A 13,654-nucleotide genomic window follows, 5' to 3' on the forward strand; every position below is an offset into this window, starting at 1 on the left:
TCCTGGTCAAATCTTGGTCGGGATATCTGAAACTACGTTCAAAACACCATCACTAAAACAACCTACCTCCACCTCCATTGCATTTGCCCACATCCACCCATAGCTCAGTGCTCTGACTGCTGAAACCCTCACACATGGCTTTCTTACCTCCAGCCTTGACAATGAGGTACGATAGCATAATGAATATGGTAATGTGCCCTTGCTCATGTTATGGAAACGTGAGTTCAACTCCCAGCATGTCATCTGTGAGATTTATATCCTGTTAATTCGATTAATCTAGAATAGTACTGTTCCGACAAAGGGATAGCTAGCCTGCCCATATGAGACTCACTGATACTGAACTCACAACACAGCTGACGATCCTCAAAGTTTAAGAACAGCCAATTACAGACACTAAATTTATGACTTAGACAGAAATTAACAAATTACTAAAATTGTAACTTTAGTCAAGCAAAGCTAACTAATAAGGTAATTAACTAGTATTTATGAGTTAAAGCCACTCTTCTTTGATTGACACACACACACATCCACACACATCCACATCCACACCCACACAGTTAAAGGATAAACTAGAAAGAAAGTAAGAAGTTGTAACAAGCCAGTTTGCTAACTATTTCTACAAAGAGTACAAAGCCTTTAGGAAATTCCTTGACTGATGGGTTATATTACAGGCACATGGGATTGTATTTTGCTTAAATTCTGAAGACAGCAGCCAATGCAAACAGCTTCCTGCAAGCTCCAACACATCGTCACTTCTTTCTTACAAACTGGGATTCTTTTCTCAAAATATTCGATAATTCTTTAACTGAATATAAAACTAGAGAGAGTAAAACTCAAACACATTTTTCTAGTCCAGCAGTTTCCAAGCACATAGCACAGTTCAGCTTCTGGCTTCTCTCTCATTTTTCCATGTGTGTTGGCTGATTAGCTCTAACCTCCCCTTGATCGACCAATGCAATATCCAACCAGCTGCTGGCCCTTGAGCGTAACACATCCTGGAGCTGAAAGATCTGCAATGTTAATTCTAACTAACTAACTACAATATCTTTCCAGGCCAGTTCTCATAAACAAACATCCATTTGTATACTGTCACTTCCAAAACAAGGGGCTGCTCAAAGTTCAGTTCTCAATTTCAGCTCAACTTTCCAAATCAAAAATGAGAAAGGTAAAGAAAGAACAGTGATAATCTCAACAGTACCAAAATCAGACTGTTGCAAAATTTATCTGGTTCACCAAAGTCCTCTGGGGAAACCAATCTGCCATACTTTTCTGTTCTGGTCTTCATGCACACTCCAGATTGACAGCAATGTGGTTGACTCTTAATTGCCCCCTGACATGGCCTAGTGAGCCACTCAGTTATTTTCCAAGGGTAATAAATACCGACTCTCTCAGTGATGTCCCAGTCACTGAATTAAAAACAAAGATTTCAATTCTAATTGGGCAGAAGTTGGCCCAGTGGTATTATCGCTACACCATTAATCCAGGGACCCAGGTAATGTTCTGGGGACCTGGGTTCAAATCCCACAATGGCAGATGGAAGAATTTGAATTCAATTTTTAAAAAAAATGTGATTAACAGTCTAATAATGATCATGAAACTGTTGTCAATTGTTGGAAAAACCCACCTAGTTCACTAATGTCCTTTAGGAAAGGAAACTGTCATCCTTACCTGGTCTTGGCTTACATTGACTCCAGGCCCACAGCAATGTGGTTGACTCGTAACTTCCCTCTAGGCAATTAGAGATGGGCAATAAACGCTGGCCTGACCAGTGACACACGCATCCTATGAATGGCCAAGAAGTGCCATAACACTTTTGCCTAGCCTCCCAACTACCAACCTCCACCAAATGAAGGTCTTTCAATGTTTGACTGTCCCTGTCATTCCTCCCAGTGAATTTCATTCACCCATTATCCTTTGACTCAAAAGCTGACATTATCTTCAAGTCAAACCAACTTCCTCGAGTATTAAAATCTCTCATCCTCAATTTCAAATTCTCTCATCCCTCTTTATCTCTGTAACCTCATCCCACCCCAAAACTATCCTAGTTCCCAACCATCCTCATCCCAACGTAAATCACTCCACCATTGAAAGTCGCTCCCTCAGCTGTAAACTGAGGAACTCCCTGCCTGAACCTCTCAACCTCTGTCTTATTTTCCTCCATTAAGCTGCTCTGTAAAAACCTACCTCTTATGGCCAAGCTTTAACCCACCTCTTCTAATATGTCAAGTAGCTCTGCATCAAAATTTGATTTGCAACATTACTGTGAAGAATCTTGGGATGTTTTAATATTCAAGGCTATGAAATAAATCCTAACTGTTGCAGTACTCATAGTCAGGAAGTGGCTTGCCTCTTCCTGCTATGTGGTTCGGATGGTAGTACGGTGGCACAGCGGTTAGCACTGCTACCTCACAGCGCCAGAGACCCGGGTTCAATTCCCGCCTCAGGCAACTCTCTGTGTGGAGTTTGCACATTCTCTCTGTGTCTGCGTGGGTTTCCTCTGGGTGCTCCGGTTTCCTCCCACAGTACAAAAATGTGCAGGTCAGGTGAATTGACCATGCTAAATTGCCCGTAGTGTTAGGTGTAGGGGAATGGGTCTGGGTGGGTTGCTATTCGGAGAGTCGGTGTGGACTTGTTGGGCCAAAGGGCCTGTTTCCACACTGTAAGTAAGTAAGTAATCTAATTTAGTACCCTTGAGAGGCGTTAATAATGGCTGAGGAAATCTGGGCCTTCACTGCAGCAATAAAACACATCAGTGTCCAATACTCAGGCTATCCCACAGGAATACTGTCCAGAAGGTTACTGCAGGGTAGATGGGGGGGGAGAATGAGTGTTCATGAATGGATCTATCAGCCCCTCCAGCCCATTGCACCATTTGCTTAGAACATGGCTGCCTTGTTGCTGATACAATTTGGTTCCATAGCTGTAGCTCAGCAGGTAGTATGCTCATGTCTGAATTACAGGTTTCAAGGTTCCAGTCCGACTCTAGAGTTTCAGCATAGGAATTGAAGCTAGCAAGCCAATGGAGTATTGAAGGGCTGTTGCCCTGTCAGAGGTGCATACTTTCAGATGAGATGTTAAACCAAAGTTGCCCTCTGACATGTCAGGTGAGTTCAATATATCCACAGCACTAGGGGTGAAAAGGAGCAAGGCTATTCTCCTCCATGTCCTGGCGATTATTTCTCCTTCAATGCAAACATCATAACAGTAGATGACCCAGTCGTCAACGCATTGCTACTATTGGGAGTTTGTCGTGTGCTAATTGGCTGCTGTGTTTCCTACAATACAACAATAACTACACTTCAGAAATTAAACTGTACATCATGCTTTGAGATGTATGATATTAGTGAAAATTGCTATTTAAATCCATTTTAAAAATTCTTGAACTCTTTTACCTAATGAAAGCAATCAATTTCATTTTGAAATTTTCCATTTGACCCTGAGTTTCTTTGCTTTATAGACAAGAGAGATAAAGATTTCCATTCTCCTTAGTGCGAAGGAGTCAATCTGAATGGCCTAGTTCTAATGTTAAGTTTGTTCTGCACTCTCTCCACCAGAGCTAATATCCCAATTGGATCCTGCAGCAAAATGAGGAGGTATTTTCAAATTTAATCGGCAGCTCTTCAAATGAAAAGCAATTAACTTTCTCTCAGCAGCAGGTCAGTGACATTCAAGGAAAAATCGAGTCGATGATGCTTCTTTTCTCCAGGGTTTCAAGGAATGAGAGCTGATCCAACTGAAACGCACAGAATTTTTACAAGGTTTGATACAGCAGATACCAGGAGGATGTTTGCCCTACCTGGAGAATCTAGAATAAGAAAGCACAGCCTCAGAATACAAGTTTATTCATTTTGGACTGAGATGAGAAGAATTTTCTTCATTCAAAGCATCTTTGGAATTCTCCACCCTAGACGGCTGTGGATGCTCTGTCATGACACTGACGTCAGAGATCATTAAGAGTTTGGTATACCACAGGAATTAAAGGGTACGGGGACAGTGTGAAGAATTGAGGTAGAAGATCAGCCATGATATGGCCACGGAACAGCACTGATGGGCAGAAGGACCTCCTCTCGCTCCCATTCTTTACATTGTTTTTGAGATAGTTACTGTATATGTATTTTGAATTATTTTAGAGATGTGACCCTGTAATTCACAACTACTTAATGAAGCCTAGTCACAGTCATTATGGAAGAAACTTTTAGTTTTAATTGCATTTAATAAGCCCACAAAAACAAAAATGAAGTGCATAATCAGGTAGTTTTACCCCCTCCAAAAGTAAGGTTGGTTAAGATGTAAACATTGTCCAGGACAAGTGGGGAAAACACTTCTGTTCTTCTTTAAAATACATGTTGTTCTGCTATAATGCACGTTTCATTAACGTGAATTCGCTATAATGCAATTGCTGAATTTGGGACACTGTTGCGAAAGCGCAAACCTTTATAATGTGTGTTGGCTGTAAAGCGATTATATCACCAACACTTTAAGTGCTGTTTCTAAAGTGTGATCTTTCTCTAACAAATTGTTGCACAAGAACACAACCATCCCATTACAGAAGAACTATCTGGAGTGAATGGAGACCTTTAACATCCATCCATGATTGGGTAGACAGGGAGTCTCTTCCAAAACATGGTATTTCCTAGACTATGAGCTCAAGTCTCTAAAGTGGGAATGATTTGACAATGTGTTTCATAGTTTTGGTGGTTGAATACGATTGTTGGCCCAAACACATGAGAGACCCTCCCACTGTTCTTCCAATCTAAGCTGCAACACTACCAACACGAAGGCTCTCCATTTCATTTTGCATGGGGTGGGGGAGGGGTCTGAGTGAGTATATATGCTTGGAAATTTAGTTTTAAGTGGGAATTTGATGCAATTGGGTACTGATGTACTTTAACTCGAGTTTATTACAGAAAATAAATTCTCCAGGGTGGGAGATGATAAAAGGAAAGGCTGACCTGTCACGAGGCCAGTGCTAGAGAGACATCACAAACCACAGCCACAGTGTGGTGGAAGTGCAGGGAAGGAGGCTGATTAGTAAGTAGGAATAGTGAATATTTCTAGCCTGTGAACTAAAACAAAGATCTCCAATTTGCTTTAGATCCCCAGGATGCTTTTTGTTTTCTCTTTTTTCTTAAACATAGCTATTTTTTAAAGTGGTTTTGTGTGGTGGAAATTGTGTGGTGGAAATTGTCTCAATAACTTAATTGAGTTTCTTGATGAAGAGGATTGAGGTGGATGGGATCTATCAGTAAGGTATTTGACAAGGTTCCTCATGGTAGACTGGTCGGCAAGGTTAGATCCCATGGAATACGGGGAGAACCACCCATTTGGATACAGAACTGGCTTGAAGGTAGAAGACAGAGGGTGGTGGTTGAGGAATGCTTTTCAGACTGGAGGGTTGTGACCAGTTGACTGCCACAAGGATCTGTGCTGGGTCCATTGCTTTTTGTCACTTACATTTTAGATGTGAATGTAGGAGGTATAGTTAGTAATCTTGCCAATGATACCAAAATTGGAGGTGTAGTCAACAGTCAACAATGAAGAAGGTTACCTCCAGTGTGGAAGTAGTAAGAATGTAGCATACTGCTACATAATAGTACACTTGACCAAGGTAAAAGGTATCTTGGCTCTCAGGCTTACGTCTGTAGTGGAAAACACTGCTCCAGATAACAACTGAGGTTGCGTAACTATAGTTTGAAACATAGGGAGTGCACCTTGAACTTGTTACTTTCTCTGTCCTTGAGCAACATCAAAGAACAAAGATGAAGTGTGGAAGTAAGCAAAGTTGTTTGTATCATTGTATAAATATGGGCCAACTGTTCAGCTGGAGAGAGTGCTGTGAGACAGTGAAGAGTGTAGCAGCCTCTCCACGAATTCATGAGAATTTCTTGAAACAAGAATCTAAGTATGAGACTTGATAATTTCCTCAACACTCAGAGTGCAATGGGATCTTGATCGGATTAACTAATGGGCTGAGGAGTGGCAAGTGGAGTTTAATTTAGATAAATGTCAGATGCTGCATTTTGGAAAGGCAAATCTGGAGAGGACTTGTACACTTAATGGTGAGGTATTGGGGAGTGTTGTTAAACAAACTCCTTGGAGTGGAGTCAAAGGTAGAATAGTGAAGGGGGTGTTTGGCTTGCTTGCCTTTATTGGACAGTGTAAGAGTTAGGAGGTCATGTTGTGGCTGTGCAGGACATTGGTTAGGCCACTTTTGGAAGACTGCATGCAATTCTGGTCTCCCTCCTCTCGGAAACATTTTGTGAAACTTGAAAGGGTTCAGGAGATTTACAAGGATGTTGCCAAGATTGGAGAATTCGAGCTATAGGGAGAGATTGAACAGGCTGGGGCTGTATTCCCTGGAGCGTCAGAGGCGACCTTATCGAGGTTGATAAAATTGAGGGGCATGGACAGGATAAATAGACAAAGTCTTTTCCCTGGAATGGGGGAGTCCAGAACTAGAGGGCATAGGTTTAGGGTGAGAGGGGAAAGATATAAAAGAGACCTAAGGGACAACCTTTTCACGCAGAAGGTGGTACATGTATGGAATGGGCTGCCAGAGGAAGTGGTGGAGATTGGTCCAATTACAATATTTAAGAGATCTGGATGTGTATATGAATGGGAAGGATTTAGAAGGATATAACTCAAATGGGCCTAGATTTATTTAAATATCTGGCTGGCATGTATGAGTTGGACCAAACAGTCTGTTTCTGTGCTGTACATCTCTGACTTGAAGTAGAAGAACAACGCAGTGTAAAGTCTAGGGAATCTAAAGTTATCACTTTATAAACTAAATCAAATGAGGGTTGCACAGCTGCTGCAACATCTGTGAACTGCTGGATACCAGAACAAACATATCTGTTGGAAATGTTTGCAGCTTGAGAAAGTTTTGGATCAGCATTGAGCTGGAATCCGAGCAGCAGACACTGCACCACATCAGGGAAGGGAAAAGTTCTTGAATGCTTCCCTCGAGAGCAGTCACATCCCTCATATTAGATCATTCAATGTTGGTCTGTGTTCAAGGAGAGGATGGGTATGAGGATCCAGGGGATTACAATTGAGGAGCCGCTGCCTCTTGTTTTATTCATTCACAGGAAATGGGTGCCACTGGCCAGTTACCCATCCCAAATGGCCCATTTAAGTGCCAACCAAATTGGAGTCACACATGTAGGCCAGATCAGGTACACGCCGCAGATTCCTCCCTGAAAGGACATTACTGAACCAGACAGAGTTTTTCCAACAATCGACTGTTACTGATCTTTATGACTACTAATTCTAGATATTTATTCAAATTCCACCAGCTGCAATGGCAGGATTCGGACTGAGGTACCCAGAACATTACCAGGATCTCAGGATTAAGAGCCTAGTGGCATTATCAGAGCTGAAAATGTGTTGCTGGAAAAGCGCAGCAGGTCAGGCAGCATCCAAGGAACAGGATAATCGACATTTCGGGCACAAGCCCTTCTTCAGGATTTCCTGAAGAAGAGCTTGTGCCCGAAACGTCGATTCTCCTGTTCCTTGGATGCTGCCTGACCTGCTGCGCTTTTCCAGCAACACATTTTCAGCTCTGATCTCCAGCATCTGCAGTCCTCACTTTCTCCTAGTGGCATTATCACTAGACTATCATTTTCCCTTGATCCAAAAGATATAAAGGTCTTGTGGATGAGTGAAATGAGGATTACAGGAAGAGGATAAGCCAACCATGGTTAACTAGAGACGTTAAGGCTTTGAAAGAGGGGGGAAAAAATGTGGCAAAGATTAGTCGTAAGCCTGAAGATTGGGAATGTTTTAAAAACTAACCAAAGATAAACTTTGAGGGCAAACCTGCAATTAATATTCAAGAGCTTCTTTTAAGTATATAGAGAGAGGCCAAAGTGTAATATAGGCCCCTTAGAACTAGGCTGGGTAAACCATAACTGGAACCAGGAAATGGCAGAGAGGAGTTGAGAAAATATATTAATCTTCACAGTAGATGATGCTAATAGCACTCAAATTACAGAATAATGAGGGGCAAAAACAGGAGAGAAAATAAATACAAGTTCACAGTAGAGATGTGATGGAAATGAATAGAATTAAACAGCAATAAGTCTCCTGGACCTGAGAGATATTAAAATTAGCTAGAGTTAGAGGATGCACCGATAGAAATTTTCTAATAAAAGAGGCATACAAAACTGAAAAAGTAATATTCTCTTTTAAAAAGTAAAGGTAACCATTGACTAATTAGATATTTTCTCCAATGTCATGTTAACCTATTATAAAGATTTAATAGAAATTACATGCATTTCAAAAATACATATGATCAAGTAGAGTAAGCACAGTTTCATGAAGGGGAAATCATGCTTGACAAACTTAATAGGGTGCTTTGAGGAGGTAGCAAGCAGGATGGATAAAGGGGAAGCAGTGGATGAAACATATTTGGATTTCCATACCTAATTGGTAAGGAAGCACTCATTAGACTAAACAATGTAAAAGCCACTGTATTGGAGAGGGTATATTAGCATAGATACAGGATTGGCTAACTAACAGACTTGAATAAGTGGGGGCCTTTTACAGATGGCAACCTGTAACCAGTAGAGTGCCACAGGGATCAGTGCTGGGAGCACAATTGTTTACAACATTAATGACTTGGGTAGCCAAGTTTGTGGCGGACTCACAAATAAGTGGGAAAGCAAGTGGTGAGAATGAGTCTAGAGATACAGACAAGTTAAGCAAGTCTACAAAGACTTGCTAGATGGAATATAACATGGGAAATGTGAGGTTATGCAATTTGACAGGAATAATGGATGAGGTTAATATTTAAATGGGGAAAACTGAAACAAGGTGCAGCTCATAGGGATTTGGTGGTCCTTGTGCACATACCTCAAATCTAGCATTCACCTTCAGTAGATCATAAGGAAGGCAAATGGAATGTTGGCCTTCATTTCAAAAGGAATTGAATAAAAAGAGTCTTGCTAAGCACGAGTTAGCCCACACCTAAAATAGTGATCAGTTTTGGTCTGCTTTTTCTAAGGGAAAGATAAACTGACATTGGAGACAGTCCACGGAAGCTTCACTCAGCTGATTCCAATGTGGAGGGACCACCTTGAACAGGACAGGCTGGGTCTCTACTCACTGGAGTTTAGTAGAATGAGAAGTAATTTTATTGAAACATACAGGATTCTTGGGGAACTTTACAGGGTGGTTCCAAAAAAAAGGTGATTTCCTGTTGTCTAGGACCAGAGGCATAATCTCAGAATAAGGGGTCGCACATTTGAGATAGATGAGAGAAATTCCCTTCAGGGTAATGCATTTGTGGAATTATTTGGAGGGCTGTTGAGGCAGGTCATTCAAGGAATTCAAGGCTGAGGAAAAAACAGATTTTTAATCAGTAAGGGGAATCAAGACTTATAAGGAAAGTGCAGGAAAGGAGTTGAGAATTTCAAATACCATGATTGCATTGAAAGGTGGAGCTGACTTCATGGACTGCTTCTGCTCCTTTTTCTTGTAGTCTTCATTTTTTAAATTCACTCGTGGGTGTTGCTGCTCATCGCTAGTCACCTGTGAGAACGGGGTGATGAGCTGTCATCTTAAGCCTCTGAAAGTCCATGCATTGCAGGTTGATCCATGATGCCCTTAGAGGGAATTCCAGTATTTTGATCCAGTGAAAAACTAGCTGTCTGTCCTCCCAAGAGGATGAAAGGAATCCTGTGGTCACAATTTCAGGCAAGCTCAGTGGAATTTTCCCTGCTTAATGTTTATCCTCCAACTTGTTGGCTATAAAATGCTTTGAAATATTCAGATCACTAATGGGCATACACAAAGTCTGCGTTTTTTTTGTGTGAAGATTTGTAGCTCGGGTTGTAAGTTTACTCGCTGATCTAGAAGATTTGTTCTCGGACATTTCATCACCATGCTAGACAACATCATCAGTGAGTCTCCATTGAAACACTGGTGTACTGTCCTGCTTTCTATTTGTCTTGGACTGTTTGGTGGGTGATATCACTTCCAGTTCTTTGAGAGATTGGCAAATGGGGTCCAAATCAGTGTTGATGTAGTTCTGGTTTGAATGCTGGGCCTCAAGGAACCCCCGTGCATGTATTTTGTTATGACAAGGGTAAACCCTTCTACTAATGTGAACCAGACCCACAGTAAAACTCACCTCATAATCTGTTAAAATGAGTGACCAAGAGCTACAAAAATACTTCCATGTAAAGTAGAAAATTTTAACAATTTATTCTTTAACTCAGAAATAAAAGAACATTAAACAACAACTATCTACACAGTAATCCTCTGTCTAATCAAATTATCTACCTCCCACTCTCCAACAACACACTGATCTGCTAAAACCCCCCAATTAAGTTTACAAAAAATCAACTTTCAAAACCAGGCAGTTATCACTGTTTCCTTTGGTATCTTTCTCTGTACTTTCCTGGGTCTTTTCTTCGGTCTTCTGCTTCATAATTTGAATATGAAAAGGTACCTTTCAGAGAAGGGCTCTGCAAGCTGTATCTGCATTGGTTGGTGCTTTTTGCCCTCTAGCTAACTGTTCAAAATGTCCGATTTTATGTATCCCAAAACATCCGACCATCTCATTGGTTTGTCAAAGCATTAAAATTAAAAGTTGATAAGGATTTTGGTATTTTGTGGCATAATTTAAACTGGCTGAATTTGAATACCATGGCAACTCAGTTCCAGCTATTTGTTTCACAACCAAGTGGTGCATTTTTTAATTGTTCAGCACACTCTGTGCCTTCAGTCTGAGCCAGCTTCTACACTGTCATAACACTTTGTTTAACCTGTCCCAGTTGAACTGGTGCCCCTCATTGTCAGTGTATGGATACCAGTGATAGTTGGTCATGTCTTTTAGTGGCTAGTTTCCTACCAGTCTGTCCAATTTTAATGCTTATTGCAGTCATGCAATGAACATTACATTGGACAGATGGGCAGGAAACTAGTCACCAGGATACATGAGCACCAACTAGCCAATAAAAGACATGACCAACTAGCACTAGTATGCTTGCACACAATGAGGGACACCAGTTTGACTGGGACTATACATCCATCCTGGGACTGTCTAAACAAAGACACAGGAATTCCTAAAGGCCCAGCACTTAAACCAGAACTCCATCAACAAATAAATCAATTTGGACCCCATTTACCAACCTTTCAAAGAAGAAGTGATATCACTCACCACAACAGTCCAAGACAAATAGAAAGTGGGACAGTACACCAGTGCTTCAATAGAGGCTCACTGTTACCTAGCATGGTGACAAAAGATCGGAGAACAAATCTTCCAGCGTAGCAAGCAAAGTTACAACCTAAATAAACATCTCTTTTTCAATCTTAACTGCCTCAAGGCATTTAGGCTTAACTGCAGTGTGATACTGGAGTCACATGTAGACCAGATGAAATGGTGAGAGAATTTTCTACCTATGAAGGAATCTAGAAGAAAAAGCATGATTTTTTAAAACATTGGGTGTCTCCCATTAAGACTAGGAAAAGCAGGAATTTCTTGAGAGTCACCAACATGTGGAATTGTCTCCACAGAGCAGTGGAGGCTGGGTCATTGGGTACAGTCAAGGCTACGTTGGACTGACAAAAGGGTCCAGGGTTATGGGAGATAGGCATAAAACAAGTTAAAGCCACTTCAAAATCAGCCATGGTCTTCATAACTACCAAAACAGGCTCAACAGTCCAAAAGGGCTTTTGCCCGAAACGTCGATTTCCCTGCTCCTCGGATGCTGCCTGAGCTGCTATGCTTTTCCAGCACCACTCTAATCTAGACTCAACAGTCCAAAAGCCGCCTCCTGTTTCGATTTCTTCACTCCTTTTCACAGGAGAGTGGCGACAAATCATTAGTGTCCAGCTTTGGGCACTTATTTCCTGCCACCATCCCGCAGCCGGGTAGAATTCTATTAAAAAGATTCAATTTCACAAACTGTCGCAGGATCCGAATCCACAGTCACTTTGCAGCTATTCCAGTACAGCCTCCACTCTGTTGCAGGCTTGCCTCTTAAGCTGAGGCATCAATTCATTAGTGAGGCCTCCCCAAAGGCATGACCAAAATTAATTTCATTTACAATACCACCCCTCAAATATCAGCCAGAGGTGACCTTCACTGCTTCGCTCTACATTTCATTCAGCCCCAGTTTCCAAAGAAAGGATTATATTGCTGCTATCAGGCCCTGTCATGGGGCTGTCCCCAATGCAAAATAATTGTCACACAGTCCTGCTGTTACCCTGACAAATGATCAGTGTTTAGCAGCGCAGCTTATTCCCCAGGCCAAGCTCCTTTGGTCACAGAAGCAGACTGTATCCATTATGCAGTGATCTCAAATTTACCTTTGCGAAGAACCAGCAACCATTTCACACTTTTTATCAAAAACAGGCATGTCTTGATTTACTAGCTGTGTTTTTTTAAAAAATCAGCTTTAGCTCAACTGGGTGGACTCTCACCTGAGACCCACTTGAGGCTTGAGCACAAACCCAGATGACCCTGTCAGGCGGGCCATCTTGCAGCTGGGATGTATAAATGAGGTTCCTTTATAAATGGACAATAAGACCTTGCCTGAATATTATTCTGAAACAGAGCTGAGCATATCCCTAGGTGTTCTGGATAATATACAATTCACCAACCAACACTTCTAAAGTCAGATTATCTCCTTGCTGCTGTGGAAGCTTGCTGTACACAAATTAGCTGACATGCTCCATACAAGAGTGACTTCTCCAAATTCTTCTCCTTATTACTTGATGGCTGCCACATTATGACGAAGGCCCTCATTTTGTTGTGGGATCAGGCAAGGAGGCACATGCCAGAATGAAAAGCCAAGCCAGAACAGAGACTGTGTACCTAATGCTGTGGTATTAGACTGGTATCTCGTCAGACAACTGAGCTAACTTCACACACCCCATCCCCACCCCAAAGAAAAGCTGCCACAATATATAAGTAACTTCCTTTTTTTCAAAAATAACTGGAATATGTCTTGATTTATTGGCTGCCAGAACCGCGTGCAATTTATTTCTTTACCTTTTAACTGAAGGTAAGGACAGCGTGGGTCTGCCTGGAGGTTGTAAAGCAATCAAGCTGAGAGTCAGGGCACCCAATTACCAGTATTCATTCATCAGGTTTGCTGCATTTCTAAAGATGAGTAATTGCAAGGGAAGAGTTGCCATTAAGGAAAGATTATTTTGAAACACAGAAAAATCGATGTATAGTTAATGTTCCTGGGCTTTTAACCCAGAGCTGAGAGTTAAAATCACATATGGACAGTCTGTATTTTAATTTGGTGTTGAAATAAATCACAAAACTGGCCATGGTCAGTAATGGCAACTTGAAACTGAGATTAATGTAAAAACCCATCTGGTTTACTAAAGTCCTTCAGCAAAGTTGGCATGTTCTCCTCACCTGCTCAACCTATAAGACCAGACCCACAGCGATTCTTAACTGCCTTTGGAAATGGTCTTTATAAGACATCAGGATGTATCCAAACCATTACAAAAACTCCACTCCTAATTGGCAGCAAAAGGGTTTTGGGATGATGAATAAATGACCAAGCCAGAAAGACTCGCATCCTGAGAATGAGAGAATATCACCCAAGGAGGATTTAAAAAGAATTCACCTTCCTCTAAACCCCCACTATCTTTTCATTAACCTGTAGTTTTCATAACATCATAAACT

At 41.4% G+C, this 13,654-nt stretch overlaps 1 protein-coding gene across 4 annotated transcripts in view; it reads right to left on the reverse strand.

Moving 5' to 3' along the window:
- LOC122563194 (amyloid-beta A4 precursor protein-binding family A member 1-like) overlaps positions 1-13,654 on the reverse strand; it is a 208,446-nt gene that overhangs the window by 98,819 nt on the left and 95,973 nt on the right. The window lies entirely within an intron of this gene.

The sequence above is a fragment of the Chiloscyllium plagiosum genome, unplaced genomic scaffold (genome assembly GCF_037043375.1).
Source record: "Chiloscyllium plagiosum isolate Xiang-an unplaced genomic scaffold, Cpla_swu_hap1 HiC_scaffold_2, whole genome shotgun sequence".
Classification (NCBI taxonomy): domain Eukaryota; kingdom Metazoa; phylum Chordata; class Chondrichthyes; order Orectolobiformes; family Hemiscylliidae; genus Chiloscyllium; species Chiloscyllium plagiosum.